General features: G+C 39.6%; 1 long non-coding RNA gene across 1 annotated transcript; it reads right to left on the bottom strand.

Annotated features, from left to right (window-relative positions):
- Positions 1 to 1188: 1188 nt before the first annotated feature.
- Positions 1189 to 15618, bottom strand: LOC117867308. Its single transcript, XR_004643360.1, has 4 exons — positions 15421 to 15618; positions 4345 to 4438; positions 1989 to 2086; positions 1189 to 1273 (listed from the first exon to the last, which is right to left on the bottom strand). It is a non-coding gene; the product is annotated as an uncharacterized LOC117867308 (long non-coding RNA).
- Between the last annotated feature and the right edge of the window lie 489 nt (positions 15619 to 16107).

The following is a 16107-nucleotide window of genomic DNA, read 5'->3' on the forward strand; positions in this document are numbered from 1 at the left end:
TTTACAAGAACGTTTGCTAAAATTTTGATGCAAAAAACACCCGTCTCCCCTGTGGTAAAACATTGATTAAAACAGAAAAAGTAATTGAATTTTTCCAGGTTTTAACCACATCTATTCAAGTATAAAATAAAGAAATATAATTTTGGGGTGAGCAAAAAATGTCTGACATGACCATTAATCACCATCAAGGGCAAAAATGGTGGTTGTTGGGTTTTGAGGTTTTTTTGGGGGGCGGGGGGCGGGAAAGCGGGGAGGAAAATCCTCTTTTTGCACTTAGCCAGTTGTGTAACTTCTCTTCCCAGTGGGGAGTTTGTGATCAGAGGATTTAGGGCAAAATAAGCGGCTAGAGCTGATGAACTGAAGTGAAAAGAAGAGAGTCTCATTACATACAAATGATATTGGCCATCATGATAAAGAACAAGGAAATTAAAAACAGAACATGGGGGATACAAGCAGCATGTGCAGCTTTTTTAATTATCTCCCTGAATATAGAAAATAATTTCATTTAAGCCAGTTACCTATTGTTCAATTTAAGAAACTGTAGCAACCATTTAAAAAGTCAATTATCTGTTCTCCAAATACAGTCAAGAGAGAAAACTATCCAGTGCTAAGGTAAACTAAACTCTTTCCAGGGTCATTATGCTAGGGATTCAAAACAGCAGTTTGAGTCCTATTCAATCTAAATGTCTGTTATATTTGATTTTTGCTCAGATGGAATCCTTTAAGTGGATATGTACTGAACATCACATGAAAGTTCACATCAAATTTTGATTAGTGTTATAAAAATACCAGTCTAACCTTTTCTGTGCTTTTGCAATTACCGCCACTCTGAATTCCAATTATCTCTCCTTTATTAACAATCACTTTTAAACAAAGTTACCATAGCAATGCTATTCTATCCTGATGTGGCTTTTCGTTAGGTTACTGGAAAACAGTCTTAACATAATTTTCATCAGAAACTCTTAAAACACACTTCATGTCAGGACCAAGACATAAAATCACCATCACATTTTAAAAAAGAAATTTGTCATAACATAGTAAAGTGCGTATATGTAGCCTGCTTAGTATTTATAGTTCCCTAAAGCCCATTTATAGGATAGTGCCTGTAGCAGAGCGCATTAGAATACATGCATATGTCTGCAGCATGGCTTCAGTGCAGATTTAGCAAAAACAAAACTGATAGCTCACCTAGGCCATGGTCCAAAGAGCACTGAAATCAAAGGGACTCTTTCCGTTGGCATCAGTCAGTCTGTTGGCTGAAGCCCTAAGAACTCTGCAAGTGACGATTTAAAATTGAAATCAAAATAGAGAAGCAAACTCAATCTCTAATCCCTAGACTCACCTGGATTTTTTCAGGAGGCACACAGGGTGCATAATACATTAAATTGTCCTTGGATATCATTGCTTACATTTTGCTATTTCTCTATTTTACAGGCCACGTGTAACTGAAATTCATATTAACCTAAGAATGGCCAGACTGGGTCAGACCAATGGTCCATCTAGCCCAGTATCCTGTTTTCTGACAGTGACCAGTGCCAGACGCTTCAGAGGGAATGAACAGAACACGGCCATTATTGAGTGATCTATCCTCCGTCGGCCAGTCACAGCTTTTGACAGGCAGAAGTTTAGGGACACCCAGAGCATGGGGTTGTGTCCCTGACCATCTTGGTGAATAGCCATTGATGGACCTATCCTCCATGAATTTATCCAGTTCTTTTATGAACCTAGTTATAATTTTGGCTTTCACAACACCCCTTGGCCACGCTTTCCACAGGTTGACAATGACTACTTTTTACCCTTAAAAAGGACACACACATCGTTGGTCTTGGGGATTTTAGGTTTTGCAGGAAGTACTCCACTCTTTACAGACCTACAGTTGGTTCAATATTTTCCAACCTCAGTCCTTTACCACTGGAATAAAAGGTTCCACACTAAGAGCATTAAGTTTCCAACATGCATTTTAATTAATACTTTGTTTAACAACCCACCTTATGAAAGATGAATTGATGTACTACGCTGTTCAAACATGTAGCAGCTTCTCCCACTGAATATATTTTGGATTAAATTGGGAGAGAGCAAATCTAATCTGGAAAAAAAAAAAAAGATGTTGCAATGAGTAAATATCTTTGTGTCACTGAAGGTACACAGAAGACCGAGGCTATCACATGACAAAGAATGCAAATGTTCTTGATTCTCTTTTAATTCTTTGGGGCCACATTACTCTTACTGCCTGTTTCCCAGTGACAGTCTTACTACGCACATGGACATTTCCTGTTAACACTTGCTCACTCACCACAACCACTTAACACAGAAATGACTTAGCGGATTGGGGTCAATCCTGTTGCCATTAATGTTAGTAAATAAACCCCCACTCTGGTAAGGGGGAGCAGCAATGGACCTTTAATAGCTTGCACCAGTAGGAAAAAGGAAACTACAGCAACAATAGTGACACACAAACGTAACTTTATGCACATGAGCAGCCCACTGCAGCCAATGGAAATACTCACAACTTATGTGCATGAACTTCAACATGAGTAAATGGTTGCCGAACTGGGACCTTCAAGGGTCCTGTACAATTATAGGCTAAGGCCCAGGAAGCTCACCTTTGAGTTAAAAGACAGACATAATATCCAGACCTAATGTTAGCCGGAAAGAAGATGCAAATAATCTATTAAACTGAATGGGTCAAGCAATTTCGGAAAGCTGGCTCCACTGTTTGATTACAAAAGTAGTATTGTATTGGAACAATTTCATTGTTCATCAGTTAGTTATCAAGACCATACTACCCTTCTGTAGTGTCTTTATAGGGGGGAGGGATAGCTCAATGGTTTGAGCATTGGCCTGCTAAACTCAGGGTTGTGAGCTCAATCCTTGAGGGGGCCACTTAGGGATCTGGGGCAAAATTGGTCCTGCTAGTGAAGGCAGGGGGCTGGACTCAATGACCCTTCAGGGTCCCTTCCAGCACTATGAGATAGGTATATCTCCATATATTATATTATTATTAGAATCTAGAATTCCAATTCTGTAGACTCAGGAGTATCCATGTGTTAAGCGATAAAGAGTCCTTATAGACTAACAGACTTGGAGCATAAGCTTTTGTGGGTGAATACCCACTTCGTCAAATACATGTGGTGGAAAATATACTTGACACCATGTGTTAAGGGTTCCCATGTGTTTAAAAACATATGCATCAATCAAACGATGGTCATTGGTATTACTAACTAATGCTTAGCACAAAGTGATGAACAAACACTGACTCAATAACAGACCTTTACTGGACCACTAAGCAGCCAGACCTTTGTTCACCCTTGGGCCACAGGACCGGTCTACCTTCTGTAGTACACGCAGCCTGGTACTTTCCTCCCAGGCCTCCTCCCCCACGTTCCCACCACCACCAGCCTGATCCAAATCCCACCGAAATCAATAGGAGTCTTTCCATTTACTTCCATGAGCTTTGGATCAGCCCACAGCACAAGCAGTGAAATGCAAACAGCACATAGATGGAATGAACCATGTTGCATCAAAGGGTTTCTACACTATTTTCAAGTGGTTTTCCTAAAGAAGCCCCAAGGCCTATTACAAAAGGACTTTCTCCCTTCTCCTGGCAAATTCCTTCGTATTACATTGGCTACATAGAAGATTTTCCTTTAGGCTGCTTGATCCTGCCAGTCTGGCCCTGAATGTTGAATCCTAATAAATGATATTTTAGAGATAAATAATTCGACACAGCTCTTGAGTAACTAAAATGATTAAGAATCCTTGCTGTCTTATTTTAATGGTGCATGTGTGTACACACACACACTTTATATATATATATATATATATATATATATATATATGAAAGAGAAACGGGCAACCACCGTATTTTTATTCATTTTGCTTTTCTCCTTTCTCCCTTGCATGTCACTTTATTACCTCCAAGCCAAAATGCTAAGCATGTTTAATACTGGTAATACCCCAGGATTTTTTTTAAATCAGATCTTCTGCTGTTATAGCCCATTTCTCTCATCTCTCCCCCTCCAGCAATAGCAACTGCAAGTGGGAAGCTGAAATGCCAAAGCAGGTTTCCTGCGGCAAAACTCGGTGCCAGCCATTGTTCTAGCAGCATGCACCTGCTCAATGGTGTTTACGGAGCCGTTCCTCTGAATTTTTCCTTCCCTGAGGGGTGACAAATAGGAACAACCACCTCTTACTATGCTCATCAAACCCCCAAAAGCTTTCTGCTGCTGTCTCTGTAACCTAATCAGCAACTCGGAGATACAAGCTATCAGCAAACAAATGCATCTCCATACCAGCTCCCCTCCATGAGGATGCTCCCTGCCAGCTCTCTCTTTTTCACTTTACCTTCTTTTGAAAAAGCTTCAAGATTGTTGCTTATGTCATGGCAATGTTTCCATCGCTCCTCTTCCCCTGCCAAAATCTGCTATGCCATAGGGACCTGGGGGGGAAGAACACCACAAACAGCCAAATTAAAGCAAATCACTTCTGCAAAAACATGTATGGCCAAAAGGCTGCCAATCACAGCCTCAAAAAATTATGACTGGCAAATAAGTCCTTTTATACACGCGGCTTGTGGAATTATACATTGAACAAGGAAAGGGCATAAGAACACACACTTTACACAGGACAGATTTTCATTTACTTTTCTCACAAGCTTCATAAAATGGATGAGGTCAGTTGAGATGAATGGAGTTATTCCAATCTAAAGAATGGAAGTAAATGGCTGTTGAAAATGCAGACCTATGTTGTAGGTCTCATCCAGAAAAGTGCTCAGCACAGACTTCTGTGAGTTGCAAATGCATGGCAGTGCTCCAGATCGTACCTTTAACATATTTATAATAGGTTACCTTAGGGTTAAGAGCCCATGCATTAATATTTCAGCAAGGCTATAGTAGTCATAATAAACTATGTGACATAATTCCATTTAGCATTAGTGGTGGCAGAAATAGCAGAAATAAAACAGTCTTGGCTAGAAGCCCCAACCACGATTGGGTCCCATTGTTGCAGGCACTGTCCATACCCAGATTGAGACAAATAGACCCTGTCCTGAAGAGCTTACAATCTACAGGGACAAGAGAAATAAAGAGAGGGAGAGGAAACTGAGGCACGGCGGCATGAAGTGACTTGCCCATGGTCATCTAACATGTCATTGTCAGAGATGGGAATAGAACCAAGATCACCTGACTTTCATTCCAGGGCCCTATCATCCTAATAACCACATGATGTCATTTATATTGCTGTCTGAATTATTTGTTCCAAATAATTTACCCATAAAACATATTCTTTTTTCCTTTTCATAAATTATTTGAGACTAGACTTTGTGCAACTGCAAATATTTTAGCCTAAGGACTACTTATTTTGATGATGTTTCCCAGCCTGTCTCATTATCTTTTTTATTCACATCCAGCTGTATGTTTCTATCCTAATCTGACCCACACAATGCCATAGAGTGCCTTTTCCAGAGCCTGGTTAAGACTGGGACATGGCTGAAGATTATTTGGCTCAATCCAGACAAAACTGAAGCCAAAATGGGGAAAGCAACCAGAAGACATGGCAGAGATTATATTGACCACTTTGACAGAGATGGTCATTTTGCTACCCAAGTTCTTAGTGTAGAGATGGTGCTAGATTCCCCGTTGGTTTTAGTTGATGATACAGCGGTGAGCAAAACCGCCCTTTTCCAGATGCACTCAGCCATAAGGCTTTCCTCCCAGATGAACTCATCTGTGCTTTTATCACTGAAATACACTTGATGCAGGCCACACCTTCTCCACTCAGAGACAGAAGCTTGGAGCCTCCATCTTCTTGTGTTATTTACTCAGGTGTGATCTGTGGAAGCACTTGAGCTAGATGGGAGGGAGCTCCCATAGGACATTCCTTGTAACAGCTCCTTGACTTTGCAAGTGGCTATCCTGTTGATTCAGAGTAGCCTGAATCTCTTGAATTTCAGGGCCTAATGCAAAACCTAATTTCCTGGGGCCTTGAGGGTATTTTTGTTTGAATTATTGGCTGGCTAATTCTGTGTGCAAGAGGTTGGGTTTTGCAATATTGCTGGATATGGACTGCTGTTTGAAATAATTATCTGGATGACAAGAGCCAAGGATAGGGGCTTGTTTTATACATAAATCAAAGCAAATAAATAAAATAAATACTTTATACATTGGTCATTACTAGCAGTATGTTATTGGTCACCTAAGTTATGTGGTTTTGAATTAGTGAGACGTTATATATGAAATATCTCTATTTATACCCAAGTAACGTTGTTCTCAGGCAAGTAAGGTCATTCATTTCAGGAACTACCATTCCCCCAAAATTGGTGCAAACCTAAATCAGAAGAGTATTCATTAAAACCTAAGGAAGACACATGCCAAACCTTAGAGCTACATACAATAAGATGAGTGCCTGCAAACACTATTTGTAGTTTTTACCTAGATACAATCATCTATCCCTTTACTTCCTTTGGGTAAAAAAAAATTCCAGGTGGATTTTTACCTAAGGATTTAGAAATCTTCATGAAACAAATAATTGCTTTATGGATTCAAATTCATTAATCAGTTAAATACAAAACACTGGTGGAAATCCAGAGGTAAGGGTGCGACTTGCGCCCTGGTGGGTAGGTATTTCACATATGGTGTTTAAAACCACCCCGTTCCTATAGTCTTGAAATAATAAAGCAGTATAGAGTGGGCCAAGGAATCACTGCTAAAGCCTTAATGTGTGAAGCTGCAGGGTTTTTATCATATGTGATAAACATCCCAAATGGAAGTGACCTTTTAAGGATGGTAAAGGAACACAAAACAATTATTTCTTTAAAACAATGGCAATAATGATTTTTAGAGTGGGACTTGTGCTCCTAAGTCATTGAGATGCTGCTGAAAATTCTATCAAGTAGCTTTCATCCAGAATGCTCCAAAAATGGGTTATAAACTCCGTTGGTTGTACAAACTATTTTTATTTTGTATAGGCAGAGATAGCAGATCTATCAAAAGAGAATTTTGACCATTTCTGAAATCCAGGGGTGCAATGTGGACATTGTTTCCTGGTACACAGATACACCGCCTAACATTTTAGGGCAGGATGTAAAGATTATAGGTGCATTTTGCAAAAGCAACTAAATCACCTAGAAGTCTAAGTTCTGTTGGCACTTTTGACAATTTTATCCTACATCCACGTCAAACTATACCGCATATATTTTACAAAAGACATCCAATATTCAAGTGAGGATGGATTTACCACTTCCTTGGTAAGATGTATGATTGATTCATTACCGTAATAAGAATGCAACCAAAATGTTGAATAGGCTACATTTCAGGCATTAGACTCTGTATGTCTATACACATGCATATGACAGTGACATTTGTTTCATATTACTTGCCTTATATTTAAGTTCCTGTGATTATACTTCCCTTCCTCTCCCCTCCAAAAATTAACCCAAATATTCCCTTAAGATTCAAAAAGCAATATGCACAAATTATTAATAGTAAAGATGGCCTAAGCTTCTAAGTTCAGATCTGGATTTGTTCAGCAGTTCAGCTGTGTTTGCATTCTGAGTTTTCTCAAAACCTGTAATCAACAAATATTGTGTAACAAATAGCATGACAGTAACACATGTCCCGGTTCAAGTTGATAAACACTTGTAACATTTTATTTTCTTTGGAGGAGGAGTATTTTATGCTATGACTCATCAGAGGGGGTGATGGGTCGCAAGTTAATTTATTGTTTTTTTTTAATGTCAGGAAAACAAATGGAGCAATATAAAAACACCAATAAACCAGCTAACAACAAACCAGCTAGAATATAATCACAAAAGGGTACATTTTCAAAGCACTTAAAAAGTTCCAGCAATGTGATTCCTATTTACTTTAATAGGGGCTGGGTGGTAAAATTCACACGTGTTGCTTTGAAAAGTTACATTGAATTGGCCTTGTCTGTCTTAGCAGTAAAGGAATAATGTGTGTGCGCCATAAAGAAAAAGAAACTTTTATGTCTGCCTCTTGCAATGTCTTTCATTATCTGAAGAATTTATTGGTAGCCAAAATAAGTTTGCAAATGCCTAACTGTTTTCTCTTTAATTTTACACTGAGACTTTAAAAAATATTAGCTCAGAGGCGAGTCAATCTCTAGAGAATATGCGTGTGTTGAATTCAGTATTAACGTGTCCCTTTGTTTAAACACAGGGCTAGTTAATTGTTCTCTGAAGCATATCAAAGGACTGAATATGTAGAACAGTATGGAAAGGAAGCTTCTTCAACCGAAGCCCATCCATATTACCTAGACACATTTTTATCTGTGTGTCCATTAGGCTTGACCGGCTGCTGTTGTGAAGTAAAAAATATTAGCTCCAATTAATCCCAAATTGACCTAAAAGTCATGGGGTCTGGAAAAAATAGAAAATGTTCCGCGAACCAAGTGAGCTGCTTACTCTTCCTTCCCTTGAATTTTGTAGGTGAATTTAGCACTGGGGAAAGATCGAAGAGAGATTCCATTGAAAGCCTTCTACCTAGCTATAGAACAGGTAAGACACAGGCAGCAGTAACAAAAGCTTTAGCAAACCTCCCCATCACTGGCTGAAGGAACTCTCTCTAAACTCTCTCTGTTCTCTATGCTGATATGGTCCCTTGGGTCTATCTGTTAAGACAGTTAACGTGTGCCAAGTGCGACGTGAATATCTCTGGATTGAGATAAAGAACTCAATGCAAACTAGCAACCCAGAAATCCAGTTGTATCAGCATAAAACCAGTAGCAAAGTTGTAAGCCTCTTTAAATGGACCAGCTACTTCAAGGAGACAAAGGGTCATACCACTTCAGAGTGGGATACAATATGGTAAACCTGATTCCTCACCTCAACTGAGCCATTCATTCCTCCCAGTTCCCAGGAAGTTTTAATGAGTGTCACTAACCTCATCCCATCCACCTCTATGTATATGCTCATTTTTTTATATCCCAGGAACATTTGGACACACAAACACTGCTAAAATCCAGCTATTGGTCTACAAATCTGTGTGCTAATGCAAATAGGGTTATTACCAGAGCTGGGCAGGAAACAGTTTTCTCATCCTATAAGAATTTTTGAGACTTTCAACATTTTTCCTGTCACAAACTGAGAGGAAAAGTCAAAATCTCAAAAATGTTCATCAATAATCTGAAAAAAAAATTGTAGTGGGTCAAGAGTTTTATTTTGATAATTCCAAAACCTTTTATTTTAATGTTGACCTTTTTGACTTCTTTTTGCTAGAAGTTAATTAAATTTTCAAAACAAAAAGTCATTTTGAACGGAAAAAACAGGGTTTTTTTTTCAAATATTTGGAAATGGGAGATTTGTTAAAACTAATCCTTTCACAGGAGTAGTTTCAGTTTTGATGAACTGGCATTTTCCAATGAAAAACATTTCATCAGAAAATTCGTAACCAATGATATGACATATTAAATGCTAATGGGAAGGAGGTAGGTTTAGCAGATAAAATAAAAAAGAACAAGTTAAAAATCACTTAGAAAAGTTAGATGCCTGCAAGTCACCAGGGCCTGATGAAATGCATCCTAGAATACTCAAGGAGCTAATAGAGGAGGTATCTGAGCCTCTAGCTATTATCTTTGGAAAATCATGGGGGAGAGATTCCAGAAGACTGGAAAAGGGCAAATATAGTGCCCATCTATAAAAAGGGAAATAAAAACAACCCAGGAAACTACAGACCAGTTAGTTTAATTTCTGTGCCAGAGAAGATAACGGAGCAAGTAATTAAGGAAATCATCTGCAAACACTTGGAAGGTGGTAAGGTGATAGGGAATAGCCAGCATGGATTTGTAAAGAACAAATCATGTCAAACCAATCTGATAGCTTTCTTTGATAGGATAACAAGTCTTGTGGATAAGGGAGAAGCTGTGGATGTGGTATACGTAGACTTTAGTAAGGCATTTGATACAGTCTCGCGTGATATTCTTATCAATAAACTAGGCAAATACAATTTAGATGGGGCTACTATAAGGTGGGTGCATAACTGGCTGGATAACCATACTTAATAACCAGAGTTGTTATTAATGGTTCCCAATCCTGCTGGAAAGGCATAACAAGTGGGGTTCCGCAAGGGTCTGTTTTGGGACCGGCTCTGTTCAATATCTTCATTAACGACTTAGATATTGGCATAGAAAGAACGCTTATTAAGTTTGCGGATGATACCAAACTGGGAGGGACTACAACTGCTTTGAGGACAGGGTCATAATTCAAAATGATTTGGACAAATTGGAAAAATGGTCTGAGGTAAACAGGATGAAGTTTAACAAAGACAAATGCAAAGTGCTCCACTTAGGAAGGAAAAATCAGTTTCACACATAAAGAATGGGAAGAGACTGTCTAGGAAGGAGTACTGCAGAAAGGGATCTAGGGGTTATAGTGGACCACAAGCTAAATATGAGTCAACAGTGTGATGCTGTTGCAAAAAAAGCAAACATGATTCTGGGATGTATTAATAGGTGTGTTGTGAGCAAGACACGAGAAGTCATTCTTCCGCTCTACTCTGCTCTGGTTAGGCCTCAGCTGGAGTATTGTGTCCAGTTCTGGGCACCGCATTTCAAGAAAGATGTGGAGAAATTGAAGAGGGTCCAGAGAAGAGCAACAAGAATGATTAAAGGCCTTGAGAACATGACCTATGAAGGAAGGCTGAAAGAATTGGGTTTTAGTTTGGAAAAGAGAAGACTGACAGGGGACATGATAGCAGTTTTTAGATATCTAAAAGGGTGTCATAAGGAGGAGGGAGAAAACTTGTTCACCTTAGCCTCTAAGGATAGAACAAGAAGCAATGGGCTTAAACTTCAGCAAGGGAGGTCTAGGTTGGACATTAGGAAAAAGTTCCTAACTGTCAGGGTGGTTAAACACTGGAATAAATTGCCTAGGGAGACTGTGGAATCTCCATCTCTGGAGATATTTAAGAATAGGTTAGATAAATGTCTATCAGGGATGGTCTAGACAGTATTTGGTCCTGCCATGCGGGCAGGTCCCTTCGAGTCCTAGAATCTATGAATCTATGAATATTACGCTGTTCAGTACATTACAGCATCTCACATCATATGGCAGCATTGTTATTACCTTATTTATACACCAATGAGTCCCATCATGGTTCAAAACGGTCAGTTAACCCACACAATGAAACATTTCCAAAACTGTACATAGGGTTTGCAGAGCAAGCTAGTATCATATCAAATTCAAAATGATACACTCAAAAAAAGTTTTGTGGTTTCTATAGAAATCATGAGGATGAATATGGCTGAGTGGTTTTTTTTCTTTTCCATAAGTTTAAATGTGTAGACCCTGCACATACACAATAAATAATGATATTCAAGGTACACTACAGAGAAGTCAATTGTCTGCAAAAATAATTCCCAAACTCATGCATTTTACTGTTTCTGCTACATGCACTTTCCCTCAGCTGGGCTTTCACAGCCCAGATTAGTTTTTTCTGCTAACATTTAATGACATTTTTGAGGTATTACTTTTAACACATTAGAGGTAATTGATTCTGAATCAGACTTGTATGTCATAGTTTTCTCCAAATCAAAAGACTACTGAAATACTTCAAGGTATCTCTAGTCAGTGCATTCCCATGGGAGGGATATAGGTTTGGTTCCCCCCCCCCTTGTCAGTTAATTTGTTCATTTCCATATAAGTTTCTTGAAAGCACTGAGTCTTAATTAGTCCTCTTTAGTTGCTGTTCCCGATAGTTGTTGTGTCTTACTATCAGATGCAGTGGAGTTGAGTAAAAAATAGTTCTCATTAAAGCTATGGTTTAAACATGAAATATTGTTACATCCATATCTCTATATACACACCCAACCATAAACCTTATACTTTTATATACTTTTCTATATAAAATTATATACATGTGTATACAGACACATGCACACATTTTGTGTGTGCGTACTCACACATACTATACACCCTTATAACACACATTCCAATTTGCTGGCAATAGTTCATATGACCTAAAATAATAGCATACCTATACCCTTCTCTCCCTCCCATGAGAAAGACACAAGGATCAGAAAATTCAACAGGGTTTCGGGCCATCAGCTCCTCAGTGTGGAAGAGTTCTGGGGACACAGAGAGCATGGGGAGGGTATGAAGATGTGTTTATGGAGAGGAAAAATGATACCACGGCTTGGGTGCTAGCTTGCAGCTCTGGAAAACTGGGCTCAATTCATTATTCTGCCACAGATTTTCTCTGTGACCTTGGGCAAGTCATTTAGTCTCTCTGTCCCTCAGGTCCCCCGTCTGTAAAAAAAAATGGGGATAAACCTACCTCATATGGGTGCTGTGAGGATAAGTACATTAAATACTGTGAGATATAACCATAATAGGGGGCAGATATGTACCTTAGACAGACATATTGTTTCTTTCATTTTGTAGCACAAAGCCATGCTGGAGAGGCAGGGGACGTGTCCAGCCAAAGGTTGACAGCGAAGATAGAGACAGACACAGCAAGGTTGAGATGTTCAAAGCAGTGCAGTGGATTTATGTATGCCTCTCCTATAGCTTTAATCCCTGGCATGGCTTTGAAAATTTCAGACACGAGCTTTAGGGATAATGCTGCTTTCTTTATTTTTACCAATTTTTTTTTCCAGGAATGGAAGAAAGCAATCCTTCCTGTGCTTCTCTGTTCTTGTCAAATGCAGAAGGTGCAGACTCTAATCCTATGAACTTGGGCATCTCGGGTAAGGGAGCCTCCAGATATGTGAAGGCAAAGAAAGAGGCTTTTCCCCATAGCACTGTGGCTATACCCCTCCCTACCACCCATCAGCATGGCTCCGTTTGGAGCAGAGCTCCCATTGGTTGAGTATCCTGCAGCTGTTCAGTGGAATTCACAGGAATGAGGCGACATTGACTCCTAGTAAGACAGCCACACCTGCTGGCAGGCCACATTGATGCTATGAAGATCAGCTGTATGCTGGCTCCATCCCCCAAAATCCTGCGGAGCCAGTTCCTTATGGAGCAGCAACAGAGTTCCTATCTGCCTCCATTTGTGGAAGCAGAGAGTGTGGCTGTGAGAAGGTCACATGACCCTAAAATCAGTTGCCTCAGCACAGCATAACTGTGATAGTACAGCACAGACAGAGCAACGTGACCTTGTATTAGAGCCACCTATGCTTAATTCACACTTTAAGTAGCACAACATTCTAAGAGTATTTCCTTGCTCTGCTTCTGCTTTCTAGCACAAGACTTGACCAATTACTAGACGACCCAGCCATGGTCACAGACCAGGACCCCTTTGTGCTAGGTGCTGTACAAACACAGAACCAAAAGATAGTCCCGGGCCCAAAGTGTGTGAAAATATATGAGAGAGAAAAAACAAGAGTACATAAAATGAGAGCTGGTCAGAAAATAGTTAAAAAAAAAATTACAAATAATTTTCAAAAGAAATGAAAAAAAATGTTTGGGCTAAGATATTCTGACAATTATATTTAAATTGCAACAGTGACTACAGTACTCGAATAGAGTATTCTTATATTCCTCTAGGATGGACCACCAAAGCCGCTGGATTTTACCTATAGAAACTTGAGTTTAAGGACTCAATGTGACCTGCAAATGTATGTTCTGGACCTACTGGAAGAAGTAAAGGAAAGGGTATTTCAGCTGCCTGGCTCAATTTATAAACCAAAGTATTTCCTCAGGCTCTCCAAGTGTGTTTGCATGTGTGGCACATGCTATTCCCATTACTTTTAATATGTTGCCAAGGAAATGCGTAGTGTGCCAATCACATCAAATTCCTTCCTTTCCCCAAACACAAATTTAGTAAATCATATCTGCAATTTATTTCTTAATCAAGAGGCCCTTGAGTCAGACTCCAGAGACTCATTTTTACACATTTCGATGTGCAAGGTATGAAAATGAAGAATTTTCAAGTCGGGCTGTCAAGCGCTTAACAAAATTAATTGCGATTAATCGCACTGTTCAATAATAATAGAATACCATTTCTTTAAATATTTTGGGTAATTTCTGTGCATTAACGGCGATTAATCGACAGCCCTACTTACAAGCCATCCGTCTGCTCTGGATACCCCTGTCCTTCCACCTCCTCCCTGCCTCCCCCAATACATCAAAAAGAACAAATAATTTAAAAAGGAACAAAATATAATTTAGAAATCAACTTCAAGTGGAAAATATTGGAAGAGACACCAGAGAAATAGCATAAAAGGGAGGATCCCTCCCCCCCCAAAAAATAGAAATCAGCATGTGCCTGGGGTTAATATTTTGCACTTTGTTCGATTCCAGAAGCCAGTTTCTTGCTCCTTCTATATGCAGGAGAGGGCAGATCCTCAGCCGGTGTGAACTGTCATAGCTGAAGTCAATGGAGCTATGACAAATTACACCCGCTGAGGATCTACTCCAGTGGGTCATATTCTGCTGCCACTGAAATGAGTAGGAAGTGCCCAATGGCAGTGACATCTCAGGCCCTTAGCCCAGAGAAAAGGTGATTAGGCTCACTCGGCAGTAACCCTTCAAGATGTTGTAAAGATACTTACTTCTGTGTGGAGCGCTTACCACCTGGAGTAGGCCCACTGAAGTCAGGTGTTACATGTAGTAGAAAGCGTTGGCAGAATGAGTCCCCAAAAGCAGCATCAATTGATTCAAAAAAGGGGACCCAACTCCAGTTCTATTTTGCTAAAAAGGTTGGTGTGAAGTGGGACCCAGAAGGAGAGGATAAGCTCCTGATTCCAAAGATTTTAAAACATGGAAGAGTATATTCCTGATACAAAAATAATAAAATCACTAGGATTTTAAATTTGGGGGCTATTTGCTGATGAATGCCAGAGTTTACTAATGATCTAGAAGAGGGAGTAAATAGTATGCTAATGAAATCCATTTCCATGATTTGGAGATGCAGAGAGAAAATTTAAGCAATAAGCGATGAAGTGTATGAGCTGTTTTTATATATACACGTAAATGTTAGCAACATCGCACTATGAGACCATTTACTGCAGCTAAAAAATGCTCTGCCACAAATCTAGGTGGGGCAATCTCTTTCATTAGGGACAGAAGCCTTTGCATAACTAAATGGTGATGAAATTGCTTGAAGTTGGATGTTTCCCTAAGTCGAAGATGATCAAGTAAATAAAGAGGGCAAGATGCCCCCTGCAGTATGTATTTCACCTCAGCGAGCAGCTTGTATTGTATAAAGATTTTCAATAAATAATTCATGATAAAACATTCTGCTTTCCAAACTGGCACAGATGTTGGAAATGGTCCCACATAAATAACCTTTCCAAGTGGCAACATGAATAAAAGTCTAATCACTACCCTAGCTGTGCAGAGTACAAAGTGAACATTTAAATACAATCAATAATCCCAACGTAAAGAGACGATGGCTACATAGCAGGACTCAGTGGGATATAGATTTCAAGTTACAAGTCAACAAAGATGTAATAACTCACCGCAGCTGCTGCATATTCCTTGGAGGCCCACTGCAAGCTCATTCACCTCCCAGCAATATTCTCAGGAGTTGATCAAAATCACTGAAGGACATTTCTTTGCATCCGTGAGATTTGCATATGCTGCAGGTCAGGAAGCAGGAAGTGCTCAGTTACCAAAGCACAAGTTAGATGGAGGATGAATTTCTAGAGGGAAAAACTTTCAGAAAAATGAGCATGTGAAGTGATGCCCTGTCGTCGTCTGTAGGATCTGAACTCAGATGCCTTAACCACCACAGCACAAGTATCCGGGGGTAGCCGTGTTAGTCTGTATCTACAAAAACAACAAGGAGCATCCGAAGAAGTGAGGTTTTTACTCACGAAAGCTTATGCCCAAATAAATCTGTTAGTCTTTAAGGTGCCACCAGACTCCTTGTTGTTTTCACCACAGCACAGACTTCGACCATTCGAGCTAACAGATTAACACCATTAACTAGTCACTGTAGTAGGCGGCTATGTTCCATGTCGATTAGTGGGGGACATGGTACACAATTGGCCAGGCAGTTACACACAAGAGAAATTCATCCTGGGTCTGAAACACTACTTGGATACATGTTTTTTGTTATCTTGGCCCATGCAGGCACAGCTGATTTCCCACATTATTATTCCTCCAGGTGACTTAGCTATCAAAGCTTTTGGAATATTTGCTAA

This window comes from Trachemys scripta, chromosome 18 (genome assembly GCF_013100865.1).
Source record: "Trachemys scripta elegans isolate TJP31775 chromosome 18, CAS_Tse_1.0, whole genome shotgun sequence".
Classification (NCBI taxonomy): domain Eukaryota; kingdom Metazoa; phylum Chordata; order Testudines; family Emydidae; genus Trachemys; species Trachemys scripta.